The 16401-nt window shown below is 31.7% G+C and overlaps 1 protein-coding gene and 1 non-coding gene across 3 annotated transcripts in view; one reads left to right on the forward strand and one right to left on the reverse strand.

Annotated features, from left to right (window-relative positions):
- CADM2 (cell adhesion molecule 2) overlaps positions 1-16401 on the forward strand; it is a 1050900-nt gene that overhangs the window by 234475 nt on the left and 800024 nt on the right. The window lies entirely within an intron of this gene.
- On the reverse strand, positions 7359-7488 carry LOC114891369. Its single transcript, XR_003792480.1, has one exon. It is a non-coding gene; the product is annotated as a small nucleolar RNA SNORA11 (small nucleolar RNA).

A 16401-nucleotide genomic window follows, 5' to 3' on the forward strand; every position in this document is an offset into this window, starting at 1 on the left:
TTAATTTTTTTTAACTTTCTGACTTCCTCTTAGACTAAAACAACTTAAAAAAAATTCCCCACAACATCTAGCACAATGCTCAAAAAATATTCATGGCACCAAATTGAACTGATATCAATAATTTAATACACAAATTAAGTACCTGTGCTTGACATTGTGCTAGGAGCTACGATTATGTATATGCATAGGAAATTTTATCCTAGTATCTTCAGAGCTCAACAAAAATGTGAAGGTACCATGAAAGAGTTTGGACTAAGACTCTTCTTTTGGCAGAAGAAAGTTATAGGGACATTTAAATTAAGAAATAAAATAAGTTCATAACAAATGACAGAAAGTAACTTTTGAAAATAAAATTAAAAATTTCATTAAATGGTTTTGCACTTAATAACTAATTTATCAATGATCAAAATCATAGCTCTTTCAGATAATATAAATGTATCGCTTTAAACACTCTTTTAACTATACTTTATAAAGTCTGTTAATACAATTAAATTATATGTATACATATAGTATATATATATATACATATATGTATATATATATATATATATATATATATATATATATGTATGTATATATATTTCCCTACATTTTGAAGCAGAATTTACCCCTAGGTCCATAAATAAACATTGCTACAAAATTTTATATAATGCTATTTCTGTTAGATTTTTCTCCAGAAGCTGTGTATTTGTATAGTATCTGTGTAGAAATTTACATTAAAATCTTTCCATTGAGATCTGGAGGTTCTAAATTATGTAAAAAAGAAAGAAATAATATGTCATCATTTTACACCTCGAAACCAAACTGTGTTTAGAAAGAAAATAAAAATAATTTTGAATAGGATAGTAAATAGACTAGATCACAGGTAACTTATAAAAATAACTTGATGCCAATAAAATATTATAGAAAACTTTTCTATTTTCCAATTACAATATATTTGTGATATCCTCCAAATTTAAAAGGAAAAGATAAGAGGTTGAAAAACACACTATATTAATATTTGATTTTGAGCTCAAATTAAGATAACCTTCTGAATATTGAGCCTGGGATGTTTCTTTCACATCTTTAGACAAATCTTGTTGTGATTCCTGTCACCTTTAATTTTCATTATATTTTATTTTTCTTTGAGAAGTAGTTTAAGATTATTGAAAAATAACCTAAAATAAACAATAACAGACCAACAAAAACTACTTTACGAAGGCCAGGAAAACACAACACTGGAATCCCAACGTTTTATCTTCAAAGAGTTCTGGATTTCAAGTCCCATAATCTATTTTCCAGTTTTGGCACTTACCTGTTGCTCAAATTTGTTTAGTTTTGTTGTTATTTATGATAAAATTTAATTTTTCTTAACTTAATTTTATTCATCTGTCAAAACAGACACTGAGATATTCGATCTCTGGTCATTATTTTATTATATGTGAAATCTTAACTTGTCAAATCATACAATCAAGTCACAGTAGAAGAATTTAGGTCATTTTATAAACTGATTTAAGTGACTTTTTTCAGCCTGTCATGATAAATTAGTTAAGATTTTTTTCAAAAGCTAAGCTTTTTTCATTATCCTTTTTCCAGTTATAAATTTTCAATTTAATCTCATCTATTTTATACCTGCTTTGATTTTATGTAAAAGAGACAGTTCATATTTTTTAGGTCTTATGAAGAATAAACTATTGAAGATTATAAATAATATTAAATTGCTAAGAAAAAGAAAGATCTTGGATTAGAAGTATTTTTAATTAACTTCACAATCTTAATATTTGAAATGGAATCCAATTACTGTCTTGACCTCCTCTAGGAAAATAATCTTTAAGACGCTACAAAGAAAAGACACTATAAAGAATGGTTTACTAGGCAGAATCAGACACTTAGAAAAATACACACACACACACACACACACACACACACACACAATGCTTACAAATAATCATTTTACTATTAAACAACAAGTTATTTCAAAATTGAGAGGTTACAGGCCATATGTTTAAATATTTGCATGAAACATGTTTTAAAGCAAACCCATGACCTTTTGTCAGAATGATAAATGTTGGCTCTTATTTCCTTTGTGAGGATAAGTCTTTTTATCCCCAATGATATCAATCCAAACTGTCTGTTGCAAATCTCTCAGGATATGGATACATGAATGGGCCATCTCTGGTGGTTTGCTTCCTCCTCTGAATATTTATTTTCATTTTTTAGAGAGATTTCTGCTTTATATATTGGGTAACTGACATTACCTTTTATAAGATGTATATTTTTATTCAAGTAAAACATTACATTTTGGATGCGTATGTTTGATATCTAGAAATTCTTCTTGTGTCTTTCTGTTTTATTTTATATCAGCTGTGTGGGATAATCATTTTTCCAAGAAAACTCCAAACTTCGCTACTATTCTTTAGCATCCATCAATCTTAAAGTTCAAAAGTATCATTCAAAATTATAATGTATACCTAAACATTTCTGCTAATCAATGTATCTTACTGGTTTAATGGGGACTGAAAAAGAATAAGGAATATGATTTAAAGTAGGTGAAAAAGAAATGAAGATGTTTAAGTTCAGTTAAGAGCATGAATTATAGAGTCTCTTCAAAATAAGAAAAACAACCAAATTTTAATTTGAATCTAATTCAATTTGATGAGCATTTGGTTTATTGTAGTTATTATAAGCTCACCCTGACAAGTTAATAAACTATAGTTCTTGGAAGGACTTAAAAAAATCAGGACATAAGAAAACTCTCTCCTTTTCTCCCCTCTTTGTTTCACGTACTTCTTTTATTATCATTAACCTTTACTGTAGTTAGATACACATGCAGTTCCTCTAATAGACTATAAGTCCCTTATAAGAGTAAAGACTGTTTTTTTCATCCTTGCTGCCCTGACAATGCCTAACACAGAATGCCTTATATAAAGTCTAAACTCTAGCACTCTATGATGACTCAAATGTCATCCAAAGGCACTAAATATTAGCACCTTAAAAAAGAGTGATTTGCCTTGCACTTTTCACATTATTGATATGCTTGAGTTTTGAGTTTTCCTTCTATGTATGACCTAAATTTTCCAGGCTCTAGGTCAATTCACAGATATTACAAAACTCAAATTTAATTTTGTGATTTAGGGATACTTTGTTATAACACCCTTTTATGTGCTGTTACTAGAAATGTTTTAATAAAAGTACAATGGTAAGACTATAACAAAAGGGTAGCAATACTGGAAGGCATATGACTTAGTCAGATAAAACTTGCCATAAGGAAAGTAGAGCAGCTTTAATATACACAGAGATGGATGAGAAACCAACAGTGAATTGAAAAATGCGAAGTTTTGCTCACAAGGTGACCTGAGAGAAAGGCAGTCAGTGAGGGTGAAGATTTTACTGGTTTAATAATAAATAGGTATACATAAATAATTGGTTTGTGACAGTTTTAATGACAACCCAGCCATGGGAGAAGATAAATCTACATATTGAAAGAAAGCAGTTAAAACGTTGGCTTGCAGAATGACAGAGGTAAAGAGGATACGTTTAAGTGGAGACAGGCAGCTTGTCTAAATATGGCTAATATTAAATACAGGTGATTATAGCATTTGAAATTGAAATTAAAAATAATCTCTGATTCACTTATTTTAAAATTGCCAAGTCCCCTCAGCTGCATATTTCACCAGGTGCTGGTGCAGTTGGAACAACAAGCATATCCAATGATTTAAAAATAACATTCACGGGTGTCACCTGATGTCACTCCAGATAAGAAATACTGTTCCCAATCAGAGAGAAAACACTCTCTGGTATTCATCCTAACACAACCCAAACCTGTGTTACATATTTATGCCATGTATTTTTAAATAATCTTTTGGACCTTGAACATATTAAATAGATTAATCTTTCTGAAAGTTGTAAACATAGAAAAAAAAATGCAACACTTTGGTTTTAGGAAACTTATGCCTGTACAGAGCTCTTTTTTCTTGATGAGGTCTAAAGAAAATAAAGATGTTTTGATTTTTTTCTCCAAATATTACAAACTGAGTCAAATATATGTGTAGTATGCATAATTTATTCTTTAAAATGATATTTAACGCCTATGATTTCAGGTAACTCAAGTACATAGTCTCCTAAATATATTGGTTCAGATTTGGGGAAGAAAACAAACATTTATCAAGTCATTCAGGCAAGCAATATGCTAGGTGTTTTGTGTGCATTTACTTTTCCCAATAAAAGTCCTATGAGGAAGATATTTTATCTGTTTTCAGATAAAGTAACTGAAGTCCTGAATGGTTAACTTGATTTCCCAAGATCAAAAAGAAACTCAGCAACAAAAATAGGATTGGCCCTTAGAATTCTCGAGAAAGCACAGGCTTTTCTATATATGTACCTAAATATCTTTATAAGGGTTGTTTCTCAAATTTATGTGGAAAAAACTAATGATATACAGTAATTTTTTAAATGCATTGATGTGTATTCCCATCACCCTCCTCCTACCAATTTGACTTTATAGTCTGAAAATAAAGCATCAAGAATCACAAGTGGTAAAGCAGTTATACTCCAATAAAAATGTTAAAATAAATAAATAAATAAAAGATTTAAAAAAAGAATCACAAATGCATTTATTTCTATTGCTCAAACCACAAGTGCATTTATTTCTATTGCTCAATCAAAGATTGGGTTTCTTCAGGCATCTGTACCAAAAAAAGTGGCTTAATTGAAATACTGTTGCACACTACATTCACTTTCCATTAGTCTGAAAACGAACTAACTTGACTTAATTTAGAATAGTGCCAACTCTGTACTGTCCAAAATCTTTGAGCAGATCATGGACAGAAACTCTCTAATCTTAAGAAATTTTGAGTGGAAAATATAATTGATAAGCTTATAGAAGATAAAACACAAAATGACAGAGAGAAGAAAAATGAACATGAAATATCCAGCAACACATCATAGTTATTGGGATGATTCTAATACATTTTTTTTTTTACTATCTCTCACTCCTGAAGGTCACAGAAATGTGGAAGAGAAATAGAAATTGAAGGGAAATATCAGATGTGAAACGTCTGATACTGCCATAATGCTATTTTAGAAGTTTTCAAAGAAAAGAGATACTTTGGTGCTATTAAGTCATAAGAAGCATCAGTTACTTCATTTTAATTTATTTGGATGATCATATAAATCTGTTGAGACCTTTATGAAACCAGAATTTGGTATTTTGGCATTTTGCCAATCAGTTCTAGCATAATTTTTTATCAAATATCATAAAGAACAGTATTTTTTTCTTTAACTAATAAAGTGAAGACAATTACTAATTAATATGTTAAAGAGAACAGCATTTTCTGGTCTTGTAGCTACTCTCCCAAGTTTGACATTGGTGTTGCCCCTTAATTAGACTGTCCTCCAGCTTAGTCATTTGCATTAAGCCTATCAATCGAGTCAGTTTTCTTCACTTTCAGGCTATATTTCTTCATCTTACAATCAAGGCTTTCTCAGACATTTTGCCAGATTCTTTGCTGAATCCATACACATCAAAATGACTACATCCCCCTAAAGGTAGAACGAGTCACAACTAAGGAGCCTGCCTGCCGCAGCTAAGACCCAGTGCAACCAAATAAAACCAACAACAGCAACAACAAAAAACCCACTAAAAGTGTCATAATAGCAAGTAAGTTAATATGATGTGGTAAATTAAAGAGAACTCATGCTGCCTCTATTGGACTGGACACATAAGAGCTACCTTTCCTGCTGAAGAGATTGGAGGGATAAAAGGAAATTAAATGCAAGACAAATCTCGAGAACTATGGGGGCATGTTTCAATTTATATTCCATTAAATACTAGGGAAGCTTTTTATTATGAATCGTCTTGAAACTGAAATGATCTTTCCTTTCTTTTTTTCCCCTACATCTATTTAGATACTTAAGCTTTTCAGAAAACCATAGACTTGTGCATCTCTCTTTGGGATACGTCTTTCATAGAGAGGTTAGAACTTGTTACTTACAATAGCTTGGTGATGATGCCACCTAATTTTTCTTGAGTGGGTGGTGAGAGGAAAGAGATTATCTTCCACCTGTGAATTGACTTCTTAAAGTGGAACTCTGAAAGCTTTTCATAAAATCATACAATGTGTGTGTGTGTGTGTGTGTGTGTATACACACTAGGTTCTATATCTTAGAGACATTAGCAGAATTTAAATAGCTATATCTGAAATCATCACTACATTTCTATAATATTATTTCAATGGGAAAATATTTCCCCAAATTATAAAGAATATATTTATAAATTACTTTGGAGTCTTAGACTATTAATATATTTTAAAGTGATTTATGTAAGCCTTTTATTTTTAAATGAGATTTGATGCACTCATGCATAGTTTGAATATTGCCCATATAGAGATTAATTTATGAGGAATGATTATATTATCACTATAAATTCAGAGATCATAGGTAAGATGGCCCAGAACATCAAAGGCTTTGATACAATAAACCTGGTAATTCAGATTGACAAAACGTTACCAAATATCAGCTCATCAATCCCAGTGTTCAGTAACTATATCATTGTTCTGGTTGATGCCTCATTCAACATCTTGGTAACAAAAGCATATAAAGGAAATTTTACAAATTTCCCTTCAAAAAAGGTCGATTAATTATTTATCCCACTATAAAGATGGTGTTTATAATTATTTATAGAATTTTAGCTATTTGTATCATTGTATGATGCAGAGATAAGTTTTTTGAGGTTAATCTGTGCTTTTATTTGCCAGTATAACTACAGTAGCCTGCAAACTTTTTTAATCTAAAAAGTACATTTTACATCACAATCCAACAAACACACACTTATATAATATGTATACATATATAAAAGCGAAACAAAAGTTTTGCCAAAAACATCTACCCTGAGTGTTAATTCTTTTTAAGACTTTTTTTTTTAAACCAAGGCTGAACTGAACTGACACATCATAATCACCAAAGTCCCTAGTTCATCTTAGGGTTCACTTTATGGAGTGAATAGTGTTGCATGTTCTATGGGTTTGGACAAAAGTATGATGACATAAAATCATTATAATGTCATACAAAGTATTTTCACTGCTCATAAAAACTTCTGTACTCTATGTATTCATCTCCCCTTTCCCCTCAAACTCCTGGCAACCATTGATCTTTTTATTGTCACCATTGTTTTGCCTTTTCCAGAATGGCATATAGTTGGAATCTATTTTTTTTTTTTCCTTGAAGAGAGGGGTTCAAAGCCTTTGTGCCTATAAGACCACCCATGGCCCACCCACACGTGGACTGGACAGGCTCTAGGTGGCAAACTCCCCCACTAAATACTGTAGCTTTTCTTCCAGTACTGAGTCCTGCCCAGCAGCCACGTGGAGGTGCAGGGGGATATGTGTTGGGTATTTGTTCATAGGAAGGCCACAAGCTTTGTGGCCCTTGTCACAATGAACCCAGATTCCTGTTGGGTGTGTTGTAAACAGACGAGCCATTTCTTCAGACTCCCTGCTCTGAGCACACCCTGAGATAATTTTTAATAGGGTAGCCAACTATAATAAATAAATACTCTTCTTATAGAAGGGAGGAAAATACAACAGAAGTTAATAAAAATATTGATGAGATGTTTATTATAAAGAGAATTTTTTGTACTTGTTCTCAAAATTTACATTGATATGTCTATTATTTGCATTATCTAATCTCATTTTTTCCTTGAAGGAATATATATAATTTAATTAAGTGACAGTGTGTTCTTCCTTATAATTATATATATTTAGATTCTTAAATAAACTGAATGAAAAATTAAAGTATATTCATATAAAATATTGAATGATTGTTCATTAAAGTTCAGTGCTTAGAAAATACTACACAAAATGGCTCATATGGAAGAGTATTCATTTGCCTATGTATGTCTTTATTTTATACTTGTCATAGAATTAACATAAAATTATAAAATAATTGTTTGCTGATATTTATTTGACAGAGCCCTAAAATAAACATACTCAATTTCATTTATACAGGGCTGGAATTGAAATCAAAGTAGAAAAGAATTAGAAAATGTATGTCATAGATTCATGTAAAACACAGTAAGAGATGAAGGATGTGCGCACTTCAACATGTAAGGATGTCTTAATACAGAGACACACAAAGCAAGTTAAATAGAATCTATTTAGAACTAAAACCAATTTTATTATAATTTGCAATTGAAAGTGGAATTGTTTTAGAAAATATTAATGCCAGCTCACCTATATTTACATATTAATCTGTGGGGCTTTTCTTATAAATAGAAACAAATAGTCTTTCCCTGCATGAAAATATTATAACACTTAATACCAACATAATGATAGCAATTTTTAAAAATAAATTAAAACAGCAAAATTATGGACATTTAAGGAATCATTTTTGGCTTTAATGTTATCTTTGTCCCTGTAAATATAACACTTTCAAATTATAGCAGACTGTCTCATTCTCAGTTTTCAGGAAAATAAGGAATAGAGTTTAAGTACCATGACAAGTATAAGTGGAAATTGAAAAAAATCTTTAAATATAATGAAAATAGTGTTATTTAATTTTCAGATGTTTCAATCAATGATAAGAAATTATACTTACTTAAATATTTCCATAATTTAAAAATTTTGGTCCAGTTTATTTTCCCTCTTTAGAGAACTTTGCTGTATATTTAGAAATCAGGCATTCAGCTGTATATCTATAAATCAAACTTAAAAAAATGTTTCTATCAAAACAAAATGCTTTTTGCAATAAATGGCTTTTCTCATGTCTTTGGTCGTTTGATAATAACATTTTATTTTATTTGTAATATAATAGTTGGTTTATGAAATAAAGTGTTAGCTTATGCAAAATGTAATGTTTTTTAAGAATAATTGTAAAAATGGAAATTGTATGCTAGTTTGATGTAGATGAGAGGTCACTTGGAAGTGAGTCATATTCCACCCTTAGCCAAATCTACTATTAGACCAATCTAAAAATAATTTAGAGAAGAAAAAACACATTATCCCAAGCTCCTCAATTGTTTAAATGGTTGTAAAAGATTCCTAGCATGCATGAGCAGGGAACCAAACTGTAATGACTCAACATTTCTGATGAAATTTGCTCCCCTATTTCCAGGACCACATCCCCAGTGCAGAGGCTATCAGTCTGGTATTTAAATAAATTTTAAAATAGTATTTTGAATTACTATAGAAAACATAGGCGTATAAACTAGTTACCCTGAGTAGCCGTCAATGAAACTGAGTGTACCTTATCTCCTAGTTGAAACTTACAAAAAATGAGATTAAAAAAATTTAAAAGGTTACAAGAAATGATCAACTTGAATATTATGAAGACAATTGTGTAAAATGAAAGATTACTGTATACATACCTTAAATATTTATTCCAAGAGCAATTTGAAAGAGAAGGTAGAATGCATAGTAGGTATCATCTTAGTGGTTTTGAATTGCTGATCAAAAGAATGATAAGGTATCAGGAAAGAAGAAAGGAATAGTACTGTATAACACTCCAAATGTAAACAATGCATGCATTTACATGAGGCAGAAACATTGTTTCCCAATCAGAGAGCTTTGTTGTGTTGCTCTACTTTGTTTTTTATTTTATTTATTTATTTTTTAGTAAAATTTAATGGATTGAGAAACTCAGCCACTCCTGAATGTAATGCCCTTGGAGACAGACTCCAAAACTAAACTGACCTTGTCATAACCTAAAATGTTTACTTCAAAACTGTTCAGTTCAAAACAGAACTACACTTGCTATATCACAGTGATACCAATAGTAATTTAAAGTAACTGTCACTTTAAAAGTAGCCATCAACTCTGCCTAAATATGCATTATTTTTATATAAAAACCCTGGTATCCTCTTTCAATGTATATGTCAAAGAGAGCTAATACAATTGCCTTTAAAGCAACTTCTTTTCTCTGTTATGCTACTGTGAAAGAAAATTGTAGTCATTAGTCAAAAAAGTGAATAAAATTGGTTATATGCTACATAGTGACCTTGATATTGATTTTAAAAAATTATTCTTATAACCTGCATGATACCAAAACAACTACTGTTCACAACCTCACCTGTATAAAGAAACTGTTTTCCACTAGAAAAACATTATACACTTGTCAGTTAAAGAAAGAGTGTATTGGCTAAGTATGTTTTAGTGGCTGGGATTACAATGGAGGAGAGACCTGATATTATTGTAATAAAACTGTATACAATTTGAGGCAAATTAATTCTTTTAAATTTATCTTAAGCTCCATAGAGTTTAGAATAAGTAGGTATGCATATGAAGTAGTATTATCAGTAATTGAAATATTAACAATTATAATAGAGACTGATGAAATAAACATTGTCTTATATTTATTGGTTTAATTAGTCATGAATTTTAATTAATAAGTTGTTAAACTTATTTTCCACACCTCTAGTGAAACACACTAGAAATCCATATAGATATTCCAACAAAATTTTTTTTTAAGATGTTACCTATGAGCCTCAGGCAATCTCTAGGTCTTTTTTAGTTTCTGAGGTTTCAACTGAGAAAAGTGCCAATTAGTTCCAATTTTGATGATGATATTCATGGCGTGGTCTCTAATATAAAATAATTTTTGGTGGGAAATTTGGTGACATGTTTCCTCAGGATATAGACAAAGACCAATATACTCCGCATTCTACAGCACTGTCTAAATGTGACATAGTCTGTCAACGCCAACACATTTAAATAGAAAGTGAAAAAAAATCCTTTCTATGACTGTAATTTCAAACAGACAGTTCAGATCCTTGGAAGCATCCCAGTGTCTGACTAGTTAGACATTTAGGGTTTATGTTTATAATTTGATGATAACAATTATTGGTTATATTGACTGTGCCAAGGAAGTAAGAATCATATTAAATTTAAATCTCCTCAGGTAAAATCATATCTGGAATACTGTGTTCAGTCATTGGACCCATATTTTGAGGGAGATATTGATAAGCTGGGGCACCCGTAAGACAATGACCAGGATGTGAGAGAACTTTATAGCATGAGGAGAATGATCAGGGTTACTGAGAAGTTCAAATTTAAGAAGAAGATGTTGGTTAGGAAAAATCTGGGTTTTTAAAAAACAAAATATTGAATTCATTGTCCTGTGGATGATACTCTAACCTGAGCCTATAGGCACAAGAAATAACTAAGATCAGTGGGTAAAGTTCTTAGGAAATTCAATATGAGATAGAATTCCCTGAAAATTATAGCTGTCTGAAATTAAAATGTACTGCTCTTGTTAGCTGTGAGCAGATGACACAAGTTACATGGAAGACTATAGAGTTCATGCCTGGAGTAAAGAATTGGATGAGGAATCCTCTATAGACTTATGTGATTTTGATGTTCTGTGAATTTAATAACTGAAATATTTCCTTCCAATAAACTTTTCCCAAATGTTTCAATATTCCAAATGTTCAAGACAGGAATCTAAAAGCTGAAATACATGAAATTGCCAGTCTTATAGGTTCAAAGTGGTTGAATAGTAGCAATTTCATGCAGTTTTATTTACATCCATGGTTTACTGAAACTAGTCTCTGAAACAGAAATGAGCAAGCCAAATAGAAAGAAAACAAAAAACAAAAAACTGCTGCTATTAATCTCCATCTCCTTAGCACTTACTCATTTAGCACAGTTGAGACCAAATTCAGATGACGTGTTTCATTAGTATTTGGATTGGCCCCAAAAATGAAAAAAATAAATAAAGCTAATTGTCATATATCAAATTGCTTTCACTCAATTTAATTTCTCGTAGTTGTTAGACAAATAGAGAAACAAACAATAACTAAAACAAAAAAAACACGCAAACTACATGAGCTAGTAGTTATGAACACTCTGAAAACTGAAGAGTACTATGGAATTTATGCTATATCTTTAAGGATATTAGCTCTTATGTAATAGTAAGCAGGGCATGATAAATGAATTTATAAGGATATCATGATAGAAGTAATTACATATAAGGAAAGTAAAACAATAAAAGAAGAGAGATGGGAGGAAAAAGTAATGGTAAGTGGTGATAACCACTGTGAACAGGAGTCAGGACATCTGCACTCAATCCCATCTGTCGCTAATTCTTTTAGTGATTCAGAGGAAGGCATGAAGTCTCTCATGGCCTGAATTAGCTCATCTGTAACATGAGTGGGTTGGACTAATTGACCTCTATATCAATCTAGGCTTCTGAAACCTGAAATTCTGTTACTGTTTGAAAATATTCAGGAATCAAAAATATAGAATCTTAGTAAATGCAATCTAAGATGAAGAGAATTTAATAAGAAACCAACATTTTATCACGGCTAAATTAATGGTAAAATAAAATATTTAGAGGCCAAATGATTATTGAAGGACTTAGTCCATGAGAGAAAAATGTACACATAATGCTATTTGTGTGTGTGTGTGTTTCTTGTACTTTGGTTAAGTTCATTGCATAGACTTGGTTGGAATATCAGTTCAGTGCCTTGTTGGGTTTGTTACTGTAGTGACCTTGAGAATACTCCTTTCAGATGTCTGCAGGAATTAATTGACCTATGACCCCAGGTTCTGTGCACTGAACCCATCACTGTGGTTGGTGTTGAAGCACCATTTCCCACTGGATGCTCCCAACCAATGACTGAATATGGCAGGGATAAGACAGGTCCATTCTGGAAAGACATATGACTCCTCTGATGGTGATTCCCTTGAAGAATACCAGATGGCCTTGCTAAAGTTTCCTTGACATTTCATTGCATTTTAAAATGCTTCCATTCGATTTTTCTTCCTTCCTTCTCTCCTTCACTCAGGGTAGGCCTGTTTCACAATCTGACAGTCCCAGCTTCTAGTGGCTCCCACCTCTTTAACCGACACATGCTTCCTGGAAGATTTGTAATAATAGGTCACTCAGATCTTTTCCACTTCATTCTGTTTACTAATCTATAAATTGGGAGTAGTATCTAATTTATTTGGTTAGTATGAAAATTACATGATCTCATCAATGAAAATATAGTATATTGTTTATACAATGCTAGTATTTATTATTATGCTCTAGCCAAATTGGACAACTGAGTTTTTTGGTCTTACCACTATTATTCAAATTGTGCCTTTATACTAAATTATCCTCTCCATATATAAATATCAAGTTCCTACATCACTTATTAGAGCAATCATTATGGCCACCTCTTTCATAAAGCTTTAAAATTTAATTTTTTTCTTCGAAACTACTAGTACACTTAAAATATTTTCTCTTGAATGGTCATTCTTTCTTTATTTTTCATCTGCCCCATTCCGTATGGAAAATATAATGGGGTCAGGGTTTCTGTCTCACTCATATTTTTATTTTTGGGAATCTGGAACCTAGGGTATTCAGTAAATGTTAGTTAAGTTTAAAAACAAATGTTTGCTGGTAGTCAGGGGTCACATCAAGTAGAAATTTGCCATAGAAAAGTTTGGTTTTTCTATTAAGTGCAATGAGAAACCATTCATAGTTCTAAGCATGGATTGAGAAAACAGGATATGTGTTTTATTTTGATTGCCATGGACACTCCATGGAGGAGATAGTGGGGTTGGAATTTAAGGTCTGTTCTGAAACTGAATGTTGTATTTGTTATACCAGAGATGTACAGTTGCCCTTTACCTATTATCACTGTAACTTAACAAATCATGCAGTCTATCTCTTTAAAAGCAGTCACTTCATTATTTTCCAGCATTAATAATGAATCTGTAAGGTAACTTGTGCTATTAAAATGATGAAAACAACATTAAGGTCTCGAGAAATAATGACCTTTCCCATATTTAACTCAGATCAGTAACTGTGATGCTGAGAAATCAAATTCAGGCTGGCAGTGGCAGAGATTAGGCAATAGAAATATAATGGGGGATCCTCCTCCCCAGGCCGTGGCCTGGCCTGATAAATGGCATATTTTAAAAACTTACAGGATTTATTCCCTTTTCTAAAAACCTACAGGATTTATTTCCTGCTTCCTCATCAAGGAGTACATTATAAAGAAATCTTAGGCACAGATGTATGGTGGTTGGCTTCAGAGATTCTGGTGTTTGTTTTCAATACTGTAACTTCATTATTTGAAAGGATGTGGATCCTTAGACTATCAAACATGAAGGAATGAGAATACAAAACATATTCCAAAGCTAAGCCTAAATGACACTGTCTCAGATTATCTATGGTTCTTATCCCCTCCATTAGTGCAAGTAATCGAGTGTTTGAATTTGAAAGTGCAAGTTTATCTCATTGTTCCATTATAGGTAATAAAAGTGACCTATGTGAGGATATTAGATTAGTGATTTTACTTAGTATTCACCTTATGCTTAGAAGGTGTGAAATTGTTAACTCGTTCAAATTAAGTCATTATCCAGTTATGTAACAAATAGACTTGTGCTTAAAAAGCTTAACTAAGCAGGTGCAGAGAGAAAGGAGCAGCTCCATCAAATGCTTCAGGAAACCCTTTCTACTGCTGTTCTTTATTTTTACATCTCATTAACAGCAGTATTAACTATCATATACTGCTCATATAGGGAAAATTGGAAGATAGTAAGCATTCTGCATAATCTTCTTAAAAATATTTTAAGTACAAGGAAGAGTTGGTGTTTTTTGTTTGTTTGCTTTTTGATATATAGCCTCATGTCATCTTGAACCTTCTTATTGTTAATAGGTAGACACATGAGGAATTCTGATATATTAGTCTGCTAGGGTTGCCATAACAAAATATCATGAACTCAGTTGCTTAAAGAGTAGAAATTTATTTTTTCACAGTTCTTTATACTAGAAGTCCAAGATCAAAGTGTTGGCAGGTTTGGTTTCTTCTGAGCCTTCTCTCATTGTGCATTACACAGCCACTTTCTCACTGTATCCTCAGGTCTGTGTGTTTTCTCCATCCTAATTTCTTTTCTTATAAGGACACCAATTATATTGGATTAGGGCCCAACCATATGACCTAATTTTACCTTAATTACCTCTTTAAAAGTTTTATCTCCACATCCAGTCACATCCTGAGTTATGAGGGCTAGGACTTAAACATGTGAATTTGGGGGGAACACAGAACACAGTTTGACTCATAAAATCTGGAAATTTTTTTCCATCAATTAAATGCACATTTTTTTCTTATTTGAGAAATATCCCTAATTCATATGAGGCAGAGACTCTATAGTGAAATCAGATATGATATTTCTGTATCACCTCTTTAGATTTCCATAACTACTTGCTTTTCTAAATTCTAGAGAGCTATGCAGAGTGTATTTAAACATGGGGTAATCAAAACAGACCAAGTAGGAAGAAAATAAAAAGAAGGAAAATGAGTTCAGGGATGGTCAAACACAGGTCAGGACCACTAAGATATTATAGTCAATATCTCTCTTCCTGGGTTTCACATGAAGGACACAGAGGTAGGATATTACTTTCAAGAGTTTTATTGACCAGTTATCAACAAAAGGAGGTAGAGATGGGTAGCTTTTGTTATTCTTTGAGCCCAGACTTCTAAAAAATAAGAGAAAAAAAGATGTCATTATTTCTTTTTTAAAAGATGATAACAATTGAAGGATTTGCTTTTTTTATTCTGGAACATATCAGCATATCAGTTTCTCAATTCCACCTCCTTGGGTTCCTTTTTTGTAGTGTTTTGTTTCAAGTTTGTTTTGTTTTAGTAATTTTGTCCAATGTGAGCATGAAATGCTCTTTTATGGGTCAACATACTGTGAAGCCGCTAATAAATGAAGTGTTTTTAAAACTATCAGAGAAAGAAACACAGGGACAACATGATCTCAACCAGCTCAGAGACATTTCTAGAAAGTACCAGACAAGGACTTTATGTAGAAAATTGTGTATCTCATGCAAATATGCATACTCGGAAGAAAGTTTCTTCTGAGCTCATAATTTTTTGTGATCTTTACCATGGATAATCAGAATATTAAAGTCTCTTTTTTTGTAATTCTTTAATTAAAAAAATTTGAAAATAAAACAAGTTACAGACCGGGAGGAAATATTTGTGACACATGTATTTGACATGACCTTGTAGCCAAATAACATCTTATACAAAACCCCGAATGAACTTTTTGGCCAAGCCTATATAAAGAATTCTCAACAAGAAAATAAATAACCAAACCAAATCAAAAATGGGCTAAATATCTGAATAGACATCTCACCAAAGAAGATACACAGATGGCAAATAAACATATGGAAAGATACTACTTTAGGAAATTGCAAATTAAAACAACAATGAGACACTATTACACATTCCTAAGAATGATAAAATCCAAAACACTGACTATGCCAAATGCTAGCAAAGATGTGAAATAACAGAAACTCTTATTAATTAGTGGTAGGAATGCAAAATAGTGTAGCTACTTTGGAAGACAGTTTGGCCTTTTCTTACAAGGCTAAACACAGATTTACCATATAACCCAGTGATTAAAGTCCTAGATGTTTACTCAAAATATT

This window comes from Monodon monoceros, unplaced genomic scaffold (assembly GCF_005190385.1).
Source record: "Monodon monoceros isolate NGI ecotype Baffin Bay Population unplaced genomic scaffold, NGI_Narwhal_1 Super_Scaffold_11, whole genome shotgun sequence".
NCBI lineage: Eukaryota > Metazoa > Chordata > Mammalia > Artiodactyla > Monodontidae > Monodon > Monodon monoceros.